This window comes from Pteropus vampyrus, unplaced genomic scaffold, assembly GCF_000151845.1.
Source record: "Pteropus vampyrus isolate Shadow unplaced genomic scaffold, Pvam_2.0 Scaffold44, whole genome shotgun sequence".
In the NCBI taxonomy this organism is placed as follows: domain Eukaryota; kingdom Metazoa; phylum Chordata; class Mammalia; order Chiroptera; family Pteropodidae; genus Pteropus; species Pteropus vampyrus.
In genome coordinates, this window is record NW_011888825.1 from 4,693,769 (window position 1) to 4,706,257 (window position 12,489).

Genomic DNA, 12,489 nt, shown 5'->3' on the forward strand with positions numbered 1-12,489 from the left:
TTGATTGTATTCTTTGATCATTTTACTTGCTGCAGTGACAGCAACAGACTGCTGATGTAACAATTGAAAAACTGGCACAGTTAAAGATTGGCCATTTGTCATGGTCTGGTCCCAGAGTATCTTATTTCTTCCCAGGGGCTTACTTTATAAAAGTGGTGATCTTTCCATCTCAGACTGAGGACTGTTGTCATCCTTCTTTGCAGCATATGCTCCTTGAGTGTCCCTAGTTCTTGCAGGTGGTACTTCTTTGAACTGGGTCCAGTTTTTTCCTCAGTCACCCTGTGAGTCCTTTACCACACCCTATGAACTTTATTAGTACCAATGGAATCCAAGTTGTTTAAAATTATCTCTCCTTGAATTACAACACACATTTCATTCTTAACGAAACAAAGTTGTTTAGCACATTCTTTGATTTAAACTGATGAAACTTGGCCCCAGACACCTTTTATTACCTCCATGTCTGTACTGGCTCGGAATTACTTATAGATTCTTGATAGGATTATACTACATTTTAGATGTTCAAACCAGAAATGCAGAAACCTGTAAAGATTTAGTAGAGGTACATCACCAATGACCCTATGCTTAACATGTGTGTTTTTTTTTTCGTTTTGTTTTGTTTTTGTTAAAGAATGAAGACTTTAGTGCTTTAAATTGAAATGATATTATTTTTTCCTCCTGGCTCCTCTTCTGTTTCTAAATTATACCTCATTTTCATGCAAGTCACATTTATTTCCAGATACAGTTAAGAGATTAACCCAGAAATAAAACCAGTCAAGCACTCACACTTGTAAGTAAAGAATATGTTAGTTTTGTTCTGTGACCCAGATGGAGACTAACTTAAAAAGGTAAAGAAATAACAACCACCATTCGCACTCAAACATCTTCTCAATTATAAAAATTTCAAATATACCCCACTCTAGCTCTTAGTGTGTCCCCCCAACCCTTACTATTTTTAGTGAAACACCAGCATACATTTTATAGTATTGTCATTTGCTGTGTATCCATCAAAACTTGGTTTCTTAATTACTCTTTTATTGTTAAGATTTTCAGTATTGAGATTTTTCTTGTTAACAGAAAATTTAATAATAAGTGCATTTTATTCTATATCTCAATCTATGGAAATTGATCCATTTTAATAACCTATCTCTTTGCAACCTGATGCAAATTTTTCAGTCCAGAAGTATGCATGTGATTAGGCTGTGTAAGCAGTTTACTGTAGCCAAATAGGACTGTGTTCTTAGCTTTGTCACAGTGACTCTGCCATGTCTTGGTTTTACTCCGATCTTAGATTTAAAAGGAATGGCAAATTAGGGACACAGCCCATGACCCAGTATCTCTTGATGCTGACCTAGGGATCCAAAGTTAGAGAAGACACTTTTGTTTGTCACTAGTCCATTCTTTCATCTCAGTAGTCCTTTAATTGCTTTGTTTGACCCCCAATTTCTTGAGATACCAACTTGTGTCCCAGGCCACTTCTCTCGTCCATGAGAATAGGAACAAGCAGTTTCTGGCCTGGGATAGCAGAGTACCGTGAGTGAGAAGTGGTACTTGGATGGCTCATCTGGGTTGTGGAGGTAGAGAACAGGTGCTACTGCTTAGGGGAGTTGATTAGAAATCCTGTTCAGGGCCACCATGAAGGGGACTACAGGTTTCACCTGCCCGAGGGCTATACGTAAGGGGATATGATTTATGTCCCAGAGAGAGCACAAGTAGACAGGTGTATTCCAGGTTTCCTAGCCAAGTCATGGAGTTGCAAAAGAAAGTTCTATTTACGTAAACCCACTGACATCCACAGTATGGATACTCCCTTACCTCTGTGTATGCTGGTAACCTGATCCTAACAGTCCCTTGAATCAGTTCCCATCCCTACAGGACTCTGGCCCTGGCACAGTTCCCTCAATGTGTGTGTGTGTGTGGTGGGGGGTGTGCACCCACTGTGGCGGCTAAGGGGCATGAGAGCAGTGGACAAGTCTGTGTTCAGCCAGGTGTGCTGCCCACCAGAATTTCAGAAGGCTCCTCCAGACAGAACTCTTCACACCATGCGATATGTAGTAACCTTAAAATAGTTGCATTTGAGGAAGGGGTGCCTTTTCCGTTTGCAGAAAGGCATGTCTTGAGCCGACAGCAGTCTTGCTTGTACACAGCTTGGTGCAAATGTACTACAGTGAAAATGTGCCCCGAGGGTGAGGGCCCAGAACTAGGAGGACATGGGATTGCCAATGACTTTTAGATTCTTCAAAAATGTGGCCTTTGCAAGGACACGCTTGGGCTCCATTTTCACTTCCGCTTCCCAGCCCTTATTCTAGGCTTGCTACTTTTCCATTTAAAAATTTTTCATTTTAAAAATGAAGACAATTGAGGCAGACTCACTTTGTGAACCTTATATGATTTAGGGGGCCCTTCTTAAAAAATATTTAAAAATAGGTTCTTTGGCAAATTTCACAAGTACATACAACTATGTTCATGCATTGGAAAAAGAACATTCTGGGTAAACAGCATAACCTCTCCAGAGAAATAAAATAATTCTGCATGGTCTCTGGGGATAAGGAGACTACAGACGGTGATGTGGAGTGGCCCTGACATTCAGCCTCGGCTGAATGTGAGAACTATATGGGGAGCTTCCGATGCTCATGCTTGGATTCCACCCCCAAAGGTTTGCTTTCATTGGTATGTGGTGCAGCCTGGCCAGTGAGGCTTTTTAAATCTCCCCAGGTGATTTAAATATGTTGTCAAGGTAGAGAACACTGATCGGTTCTTGTTCATTGGTTCTCCATCGTCTGTGTGTATCAGAATCACCTGGAGGCCTTGTGAAAACTCTGGGCTCCACACCTCTAGTTTCTGATTCAGTAGATCTGTAGTGGGAGCCAATAAATTCCATTCCTTACAAGCTTCCAGGTGCTGCTGATGTGCAGGTCTGGGACAGCACTTTGAGAACCACTGGCCTAGCCAATGTGGGTAGCATATGATGCTGACTAAACCCCAAACGTCTATCCCTGGAGACAGAAAAACAGGGCAAGGCCTTAAAACATGTTTAGAAAAATAATTGTCTCAAATGTAAGCGCAGGTGGTAATATGTATCAAACCCTCAGCATGTGACAATGCAGGGCAATGTTGCATGTGGATACAGCACATTTAGCACCTGAATAACACACACCATCCCACAGGCTACTCAGGCTTTTGATCATTCCTCTCACCCCTAGATGCAGAAGGGCAGAATATTTTCCCAATTCCAAAACTTAGCTGAAGCAATAGTTCTTATATGCTGAGGTTGGAAGGGGAGAATTTGCTGTTTATTTCATGTATATAGCTCTCCTCAGCCCCCAAGTTTTAAGCAACTGCCCATTGTGGAAGCTTTGTGGAAATAAATGCCGTGTCTGTGGCAGAGAACATCTAGATGTCCCTTCTGCTCAATCATTGCCTCTGGTTAGGGGAGCTCATGCTGGTACTTTGCTAGCTTTGACGTTTCCTGACCTGTTTCTAATTCTGATCCTTCTTTCTGCCTCCTTGTGCCTTACTTATATGCCCCCGATCTCAATCTGCTCCTTGCTGCCTTAGCAGATCTCCCCAGGCTTCTCCCATGTCTGTTTCTCTTTTATTGTCACACTAGTGTCAAATTCACAACACATCTGTCACCAGATTGGTGTCCTACAACTCAACTCAATTCTGACACTGTCAACCTGGAGATAGTGTCAGATCCCACAGGTTTAGGACTCAGTCCCACAAGACTGAACGCCAACCCGCTTCAGCTACCAACCACAAGTCCAGATTGTCACCTGTGCTTCTGGGAAAGGGCTTGGAGCTTCCATGCATTCTCCAAGTGTGCCACTTTTCTCAAATCTGTACAACCTGGAAGCTCTGTAGACCCTGTTCCAGGTTTTTATAGAGGCTTCATTACATAGCCATGATTAATTAAATCATTGGTCATTAGCAGTCAATCAACCTCCAACCCCACGCCTCTTCCTAGAGGTCCCTCTGTAGGGCTGAAAGTTCTGACCCTCTGAATCCCATGATTGGTTCCTCTGGCAACCAACCCCCATCTTTATGTAGGGTCCAGATGTCTCCTCATTAACAGAACAAAAGACATCATCATTTTCATCACTTAGGAAATTCCAAGGTGTTTAAGATGAAGACCAAATATATATTTTTTATTATAAATCACAATATTACAGTTTCTTACCATTCTTCAGACCCATGACATCTGCTATAGCTCTTGTTTTCTGTTGAGATTTGCTATTTGTTCATTATAAGCATTTTTTTCCTTTTATATAAACAAGGTTGTAATAGCTGTTTAAAAACTTTATTCCCTAATTTCAGCATCTAGTTCATCTTTTGATTGATCTCAATTCTTTAACTTTTTTTTTTTTGAATTGGGTCATGTTTTCCTATTTCTTATGTCTAGTAATTTTGATTTATATCCTGGATGTTGTGAATGATGCATTCCGGAAACTGTGGATGCTATTATATTCTTCCATAGACTATTGGTTACTTTTTGTTTGTAGGCAGTCTTAAAGAATTCAAACTCAAAACTTTGTCGTCCTCAGCTGCAATTTCTATTTCATTTATTTCATCTTAACTGGGCTCTTGAGGGTCTGCTTTGTGCAGGAGTCTGACAGAAATTTGGACGGTTTATACACAGATTTGGGGCCGCTCTTCCATGGCTTTTGGTCATTTTCTCCCTCACCTTTCAGCTACTGGAGTAGCCTCTGACTCCTCTGGTTCTTCCAGAAAGCAACACTCAGTTTCTATGAGTTTTAGCTGCCCCTTTCTTGTGGAGATTGTAGCTTGTCCTTAGGCAAAAGCTATAAAATGAGAAACTGTTGCATTCTTTCAGATGTTGAACTTCCTGCAGCTTCTACCTTCCTTTACCCCTTCTCCAGTGCCTGCAGGGAGTCTTTTGTTTTTTGTTCGCTTTGTCCAGAGTTTATAGTTACCTGTGGGAAGGTTAGTCTGATAGGAGATACTACACCATTACCAGAAGCAAAACTGACCTGTACTATTTAAATAAGATTTGCCAAGGATCAGAGAAAACTAAGTTGAGGGCTGCCTTTACTGAGAGCTGAGCTCAGATTCATTTCTCTATTCTAGTCTGAGTTCACTCTGTCCCCAGAATATAGAGCTTCTGTTCAATTCTGAATCCTACAGGGTCTAAAGAAAGTTGCCAGCTTAAGAAAAAAAAAAAATTTCCCCTGGCCCACCCCGCCCCCAAAACTTTTATCCTATTACCCAGTGTCTCTATACTTTTTGTCACTCTGACATTTTTGTGTATGTTTGCTTTTTTTCCTCTATCATCTATCTCTCCTTGCTAGAAAATTAACCTATGGGAACAAGGACATTGCTTGTCTTGTTCATCTTTTTATGCTCTGTATCTCTAAGTCTTTGTACACAGTTGGCTCTCAATAAGTATTATTTAAGTTGGTTAAAGCTTCATAGAACTTTCCTACTGAGTCACAGTCTATTCACCTATCCCTGGGAAGGTTGGAATTAGTTAATACCTCTCTATTTGTAACATTTTTATTCCTAATGTAACTGTATTAACAGCTGCCAATGCCAGATAGTTAGACTTCCTCCTCCCACAAACACACATACAAAGTAGCTAATAATTCTTTGGAAGCTCTCCTAGCAGGGCAGCAAATGTCAGTGGAGTACTCTGTGTAAGGTATGAAGCTAGTCCCTGTATATTGCACAAGAGCTAAGGTTCAGAGGGTAGTAAGAAATAAATAGAAAGCAGAGTTCCTGTATTAAAAAAAATCTATTTAAAAAATATCTAAAAACATATTACTGAAAACTTTTGACCTCTTTTCTAAACTCGATTTTTCAGCCTGTTTTCAGAGTAATGATATAGAGAGAAGGGTTATTTCTAGGGAAAATGTTCAGTTGACAAATGGATGACTTTGAGGACACTTTGAGGCTTAACTAAAACAATGCAGACTTAGATCCATTTAGCTAGAAATTAAAATCTTTACTATGTTTTTTTTAAACTACTTTTAAATTGGGAAATAAGCACATAAACATGGTAACTTGTTTTGACAGTGCAAATTAAAAATGTAAACATTTTCCCAGCTTCGTAGCTCCCAGGCAACCACCTTTAACAGTATTTAGGATACTCAGTCTTCTATGTACATGTGTATACGTGTATACCCTTACCCTTTTTGAAAAACATAGGTGCATGCTGTACACATTTGTGCTCTGTACAATGCTTATATATATATATAATTAGCCCACATAGTTATGCTTTTTTATGACAGTATAGTATTTCATTACACAGATATCTTACAATGCATTTAACTAGCCCCCTGTAGAACATTTTATGCTGAAAACAAAGTGATTTGAGGCTGGAAAAATATCTGTCGTAGTAGTAATGAAAATTATTTTTTGCAGTGTTTTTGGTTACCTTGACAACCTGAGACATCTTCAAATGCCATGACATCTCTCAGAATGCCATTCTTAGAGGTAAATATATGAGTAAATGAGACAATTAGAATTAATGAAAAGACTAGATCATGGACTACTTAAAATGATTTCATCTGGAGAACACTTTCATTATTTGTTTCTTTAACTAGGCAGTTGAATTCTCTTTGCACATCAGTCATGTGCAAAGTACTTTTGCTACAAAGTAGTTTTAAATGATCTTATTCAGGGAGAACTTTGGTGGTGCTAGAGTAGAGCTGAGAATTCTCTATCTTGACATTTTTAGATTGTTTAAGGTTAACCCACTAAGTAACACAGTGCTGACAAAGTCATTGAAGTGGCATGCAGTGTCAGCTGTGCTTCAACGCTTTCTGAATGACATCTTTTTTACCTGTCTTTAGCTCTGAATAAGGTAGCACAATTTGATTTACCTAATTTGATACATGAAGTTCTTTAAAATAATAATTAGGGATAAGAATACAGATTGTTTTGCTGCAAAGTATGTTTGAATACATTAGAAATGCTAATTAGGTCACATGTGATTGGTACATGGAGGAATGATGTCAGTAGAAAGAGTAAGTTGTATTATTTCAAAGGCAGTTTCCATCCGAATAGGAAAATAAATTTGTAAGCAACACCTCCGATAAAGGCCTAATATCCTAAATGTACAAAGAACTCATACAACTCAATAACAACAAAAAAACAATCCAATCAGAAAATGGGCAGAGGACTTGAACAGACACTTGAACAGTCCAATCAGAAAATGGGCAGAGGACTTGAACAGACACTAGAGGACATATAAATGGCCAACAAATATATGAAAAGATGCTCTACATCACTAGCTATTAGGGAAATGCAAATGAAAACCACAATGAGATACATCTCACACCTGTTATCATCAACAAGACAAGTAATAACAAGTGTTGGAGAGGATGTAGAGAAAAAGGGATCTTCATACACTGCTGGTGAGACTGCAAATTGGTACAGCCACTATGGAAAACAATATGGAGGTTCCTCAAAAAACTAAGAATTGATCTACCATATGACCTAGCAATCTTTCTCCTGGTCTACCATATGACCCAGCAATCTTTCTACTGGGTATTTACTCCAGAGACTTGAAAACTCATATCCAAAAAGATATTTGCACACCGATGTTCATAGCAGCATTATTCACGGTGGCCAGGACATGGAAACAACCAAAGCGTCCTACAATAGATGATTGGCTAAAGAAGCTGTGGTACATATATATACAAAAGAAAATTACTCAGCCACAAGAAGAGATGAAATACTGCCATTTGCAACAACATGGATAGATCTTGAGATAATCATGCTAAGCGAAATAAGCCAGACAGAAAAAGCTGGAAATCACTTATATGTGGTGAAATCACTTATATGTGGTATATAAATCTAAAAGCAACAAACATGACAAACAGAGACTCATAAACAAGGACAGTGGATGAGTGCTTACCGGGGGTGGTGGGGGGTGGTTGTTGGAGTAAAAGGGGTCAAATATATGGTGACAGAAAGAAATTTAACTATGAGCAGTGAACACACAATGATATATATATATATATCTACACACACACATATATATATATATGATTTATTGTTGAATTGTACACTTGAAACTTATTGGATTTTGTTAACTAATGTCACCATAATAAATAAATAAATAGCAACCCCCCCACACCAAAAAAAGGCAGTTTCCGCACCATGTTAATGTTTTCTTACGCCAAGTAACTGGAGCTGAGTACAAAAAAACTAACACAGCTGAACACATCTAGGTGTGGAGGAATAAGCTACCATCCATGATGCCTGTGCCTTCTTTTGGCTGAGCTTGGCCAAGTGCTTTGTCTTAGAAGTGCTTGGGGTGGGAGAATTTAAGACAGAGGATGTCCTTCTTGATCTTTGTGTATTTTGCTTTTATCTCCATGACTTAGTAGCTTAAGTCCTTCCTGCTGTCACTTTTCTTTTTTCAGGTAAAGACCTAATTTAACTATTTAAAAAAAATAATTATTTGGTTTTAACATGCCTTTGCAACTGTGCTAGAGTTTTTTTATTTATTAGGCTTTACAACCCAAATGCTTTATTAGGGTTGCCATTACTTTTGTTATGCTCTGGTTATGATATTGTATTGGTTTGCTCCAACCCTACTTTTCCTATAACCACATTTTTACTGTTTTCCCTTTTAGTGTGTTGTTACATGCTGAATATTTTTCAGGAATATATGTATTATATTGTAGCAGAAATGTTTATATCATAACGCTGAGGTGATCAAACAACCAGTCAGATATCACTTAGAATGTGATCTTGAATAAAGAAAAATATAAAAAAAAACCCCAAACCCCCCCCAAATCCATTTCTTGTTATCTGCTACTTTAAATAAGAATAGAATAGAAAATGTGAAAACTGATATTCATGTTTTTTTATTGAAGCATATAGCCTTGCTATCTTTCTGTTCATTATAATATTAATAATAGCTTTGAATTAAAGGATAGAAGTCCTCTCCTGGGACTTCTTTCACTGCCTCGTTTGGTGTATATTTCCAGCCTTTGAAATGATTTGTTATTTCTGCATGGAAACACTGTGTGCTGCTTCAGTTACATCCTCAGTATTAACCCACACATTTCTCAGTTTTTATTAAATTTATTGATTGGGTATGAAACCCGAATATCCTTCAAGTATTCCTGCCTTCACAATTTCTTTTCCTGTAATCCATGCAAAAGCCTGCAATTTTTTTATTTTTTATTTTTTAAGTTAGATGAGACTTCTGGAAATTGATTGTCAAATTCTCTCTCAATGTTTGTTAAACCTACGCCAGGGCACTAATATGCTTCTGAAATCCCTGATTTGCTTCACCATTTCTACAGAATTAGAATTGCTAAGGATTTAGAACTTATAATTTCTAAGGATTCTAAGATCTTTAAGGGCAGAGACCAGTTATTAATATGTTCTTAGAAAGAACACAAAGTATATGTTTGTTTATCAAAATAAATGTTGACTAGATTCTGGCACTCAGATTTAGTTCATAAAAGACCATTCAGATTCTAGGTACAGAGAGCATGAAAAATGTGTCTTTTATGTTACGATTTAAACGAGCTTTTTCTAGGGCCTGCCTGTCGGAGATCCTTTCCTGAGATTTGTGTCCATGTGGACTTTTCATGTTCTGTGTAATGCACTTTTCAAAGTCTATTTGAATGCATTTGGGTCAGCAGAGCCTTGTAACCCAAAAATTAACCTGCTCCTGTGCCTTTCTTTCTGTTGTATTCATTACCTGCTTTTCTACCCTGACCCTATACTAACCTGTGAGTCTGTATTTGCTGTTTGCTTGACACTCTTCACACGTGTTTGTAACCTTGGCTTGGCTTGTTAACCTGAACTGATTTTCTGTTTCTGGTTTGAATCATGCTTGCTACCTGGAACCCAATCTCTCAGGCGTCTGACGTTAATAAAGTAACCTAGTCTTTCCTTCTGCTTTCTGTCCTTTTCTGTTGTTAGGTTCTAATATTTTCACCTTGGATGAGTCTGACCTCAGTTAATCCTACTTTTGCTAATCAGTAAGAATTGCCCAGACCCAGACTCTAAGAGGTTCTGATGATAAAGTTTAACACTGTTCACTAATTGTTAGCTTTCTAAAATATTAATTCCTACCAGGTCCAAAAATATGATGGTACTTATTATAAAAGCTATGTAGCACTTTCTCATTAATAACTTTGCTTTCTTTTTCCTGGCAGCATTTGATGCTGCTTGACTGTGCATGACATGGTTGTCCAGGAAGCATTGGTTTGAGAAATGATTCTGTGATGATTCAGTTTGTCTGTTATTGAAATGTTTGTTTTATCCCAGACCGAAAAGATTACCCATAAAAGAGCACTCAGATTTTCCTTATGCTTCAATTCAAGGCACCAGATTTACTTTTGCCTGCTATGATAGAAGTTGGTAAGCATTGCCAAAGTTGAATGTCACTGGCATATAAAGATTTATCAAGAGATAAATCAAATATAATTACAAAATGATCAGGTTTTAGAGTCAAGAAATCCTCAAGAGAGCATGTCACAGCCAGCTTTGTTTTACAGACAGCATGAAAGGCCTAGACAGATGAAGTGAATTACCCAAGATATAACCCAGAGCTAGTTGATAAGGAGCTTGGACCAAGTCAGGTTTTCATTGTGACCTGACTATTGTGTATAGCTAATTGCTTTTCACTGCATGTGTTACATATTAATGGGACCTAACTTTAAAATAAGCAAAACACAAGGAGCAGAGTGCCATTTTTTTAGAAATTACAATTGCCTTCCTCCTCTACGTTGACCCATAAAGCATCCCTTGCCTTCTTGTGTGTAGTGGATAAAACCACAGTAGTCTCTCCTTATCCATGGCTTTGCTTTCCATGGTTTCAATTACCTGTCCTCAACCTCAGCCTGAAAATATTAAATGGAAAATTCCAGAAATAAACAATTCATAAGTTATAAATTGTGCACCGTTCTCAGTAGCATGATGAAGTCTCCTAAGTTATATCCTTTTATAATAAATTGGTAATCTAGTAAGTAAAATGTTTCTTTGAGTTCTGTGAGCCACTTTAGCAAATGAATAGAATCCAAGGAGGAGGTCATGGCAACCTCCAATCTGTAGCCTGTTGGTGAGAAGTGCAGGTGGCAATTTGGATTTGTGGTTGGCAACTGAAATGGTGGGGGTGCAGTCTTGCAGGACTGAGCATTTAACCTGTAGATTCCTATGCTATCTTCATGCAAATAGTGTCAGAATTGAGTTGAATTGTAGGACTGGATCCAGCTGGTGTCGGGAATTGCTTTGTATGGGGAAAACTGCCACACACATCTGAATTGGAGTCAGAATTATATGAATATATCAACTTTTGTGAGCTGTTTTCACTCTCCACGTCAATAAAATGAGAGAGTCGAATGAAATAATCTGTAGAGTTCCTCTCAGCTCTTTTGCTTCTGGGCTCCAAGTATCCACATAGTGTGACTGTAACATTACAAGTAGCCATGCTTTGGTTCCTCAGGTCCCACCTGTTAGGATTCTTCTCAGCCACATAGGCAAGATTGGTAGCTTCCTTGTCACCACTCTGTGGGTCCCTCATGCTCAATTGGCCCAAGCTGTAGCCATTGGGATTAGCTTGGGTTGCATATAACAGAAAAGTCCTAAGTGGTAGAGCTTTAAACAAAATGGAAGCCTTGCAAAAGACAGAAATCCAGCAGGTAGGAAGGCTATGCCTGATATTGAGGACCTAAAATCTCACCACAGACCTCTTTTCACTGGCCCACCATCCCCAGGCTATCCTTACATTCTAAATAGACAGGAATTACTCTCTAAATAGATGAAGTCTGTTTGAGAAAACCTTCCAGAAATCAAGTGCTTTTGTCTACATCTCATTGGCCCAAAGTAGAGACCGTAGCCACATCTAAGTCAGAGAAAGTATACTCATTTAGGGGAGTGGCAATCTACGCTGCTGAAAATCGGTTATAACAAAAATGAGCTTGTCCTATCAATTGCTTTGCGCTATTTTTGATTCTGGTTTCAATGGTGTGGAAATGAATTGGATACCGCCTTCCCTCTTCTTCAGAGTAGTCTGGGTAGATAGGGTTGAAATTACTTGTTCCTCGACTGGGTGTTCGGCTTGTCTGCAAGACCATTGGAAACTAGTGAATTGTTTTGCTTGATCTTAGGGCAGTAGTAATATTGTAAAGGATAGAGTATAAATTCTGATTAAATTTATTTCACCATAAAGTCTTCACTTTGAAAGATTTTTAAAGTCAGTTTGAGTAATTTATATCCTGAAATTTTAAAAAATACTCTTCTTTTTCATTCATGGTATTTGTCATTTGTGCCTTAGCACAGTTTTTTTTTTTTTTTTTTTTAGTTAGTTTTCCCAAGGGCTTGTCTATTTTATGTCTTTTCAAAGAACCTATATTAACTTTGGTTAATTCCCTTTATTGCTTGTTATTTTTTCTTTTCTATAAATATGTTTTTTTTTTTTTGAGTCAGTTTTCCAACACACTGCTGCCTCCTGACCTCTTTCTTTCCCATCTCATCTCCCATCTCCCCATGAGCACATCTTTC

At 38.3% G+C, this 12,489-nt stretch overlaps 1 protein-coding gene across 5 annotated transcripts in view; it reads left to right on the forward strand.

Annotated features, from left to right (window-relative positions):
* The window catches only part of ARHGAP44 (Rho GTPase activating protein 44), a 188,067-nt gene that overhangs the window by 51,285 nt on the left and 124,293 nt on the right, over positions 1–12,489 (forward strand). Inside the window, exon 2 of one of the 5 annotated variants that reach the window (XM_023529951.1) lies at positions 6,379–6,450. The exons of the other annotated variants lie outside the window; for them this stretch is intronic. The gene's annotated coding sequence lies outside the window, so the exon portion shown is untranslated. The remainder of the gene's footprint in view (positions 1–6,378; positions 6,451–12,489) is intronic. 5 annotated transcript variants of the gene reach the window in all.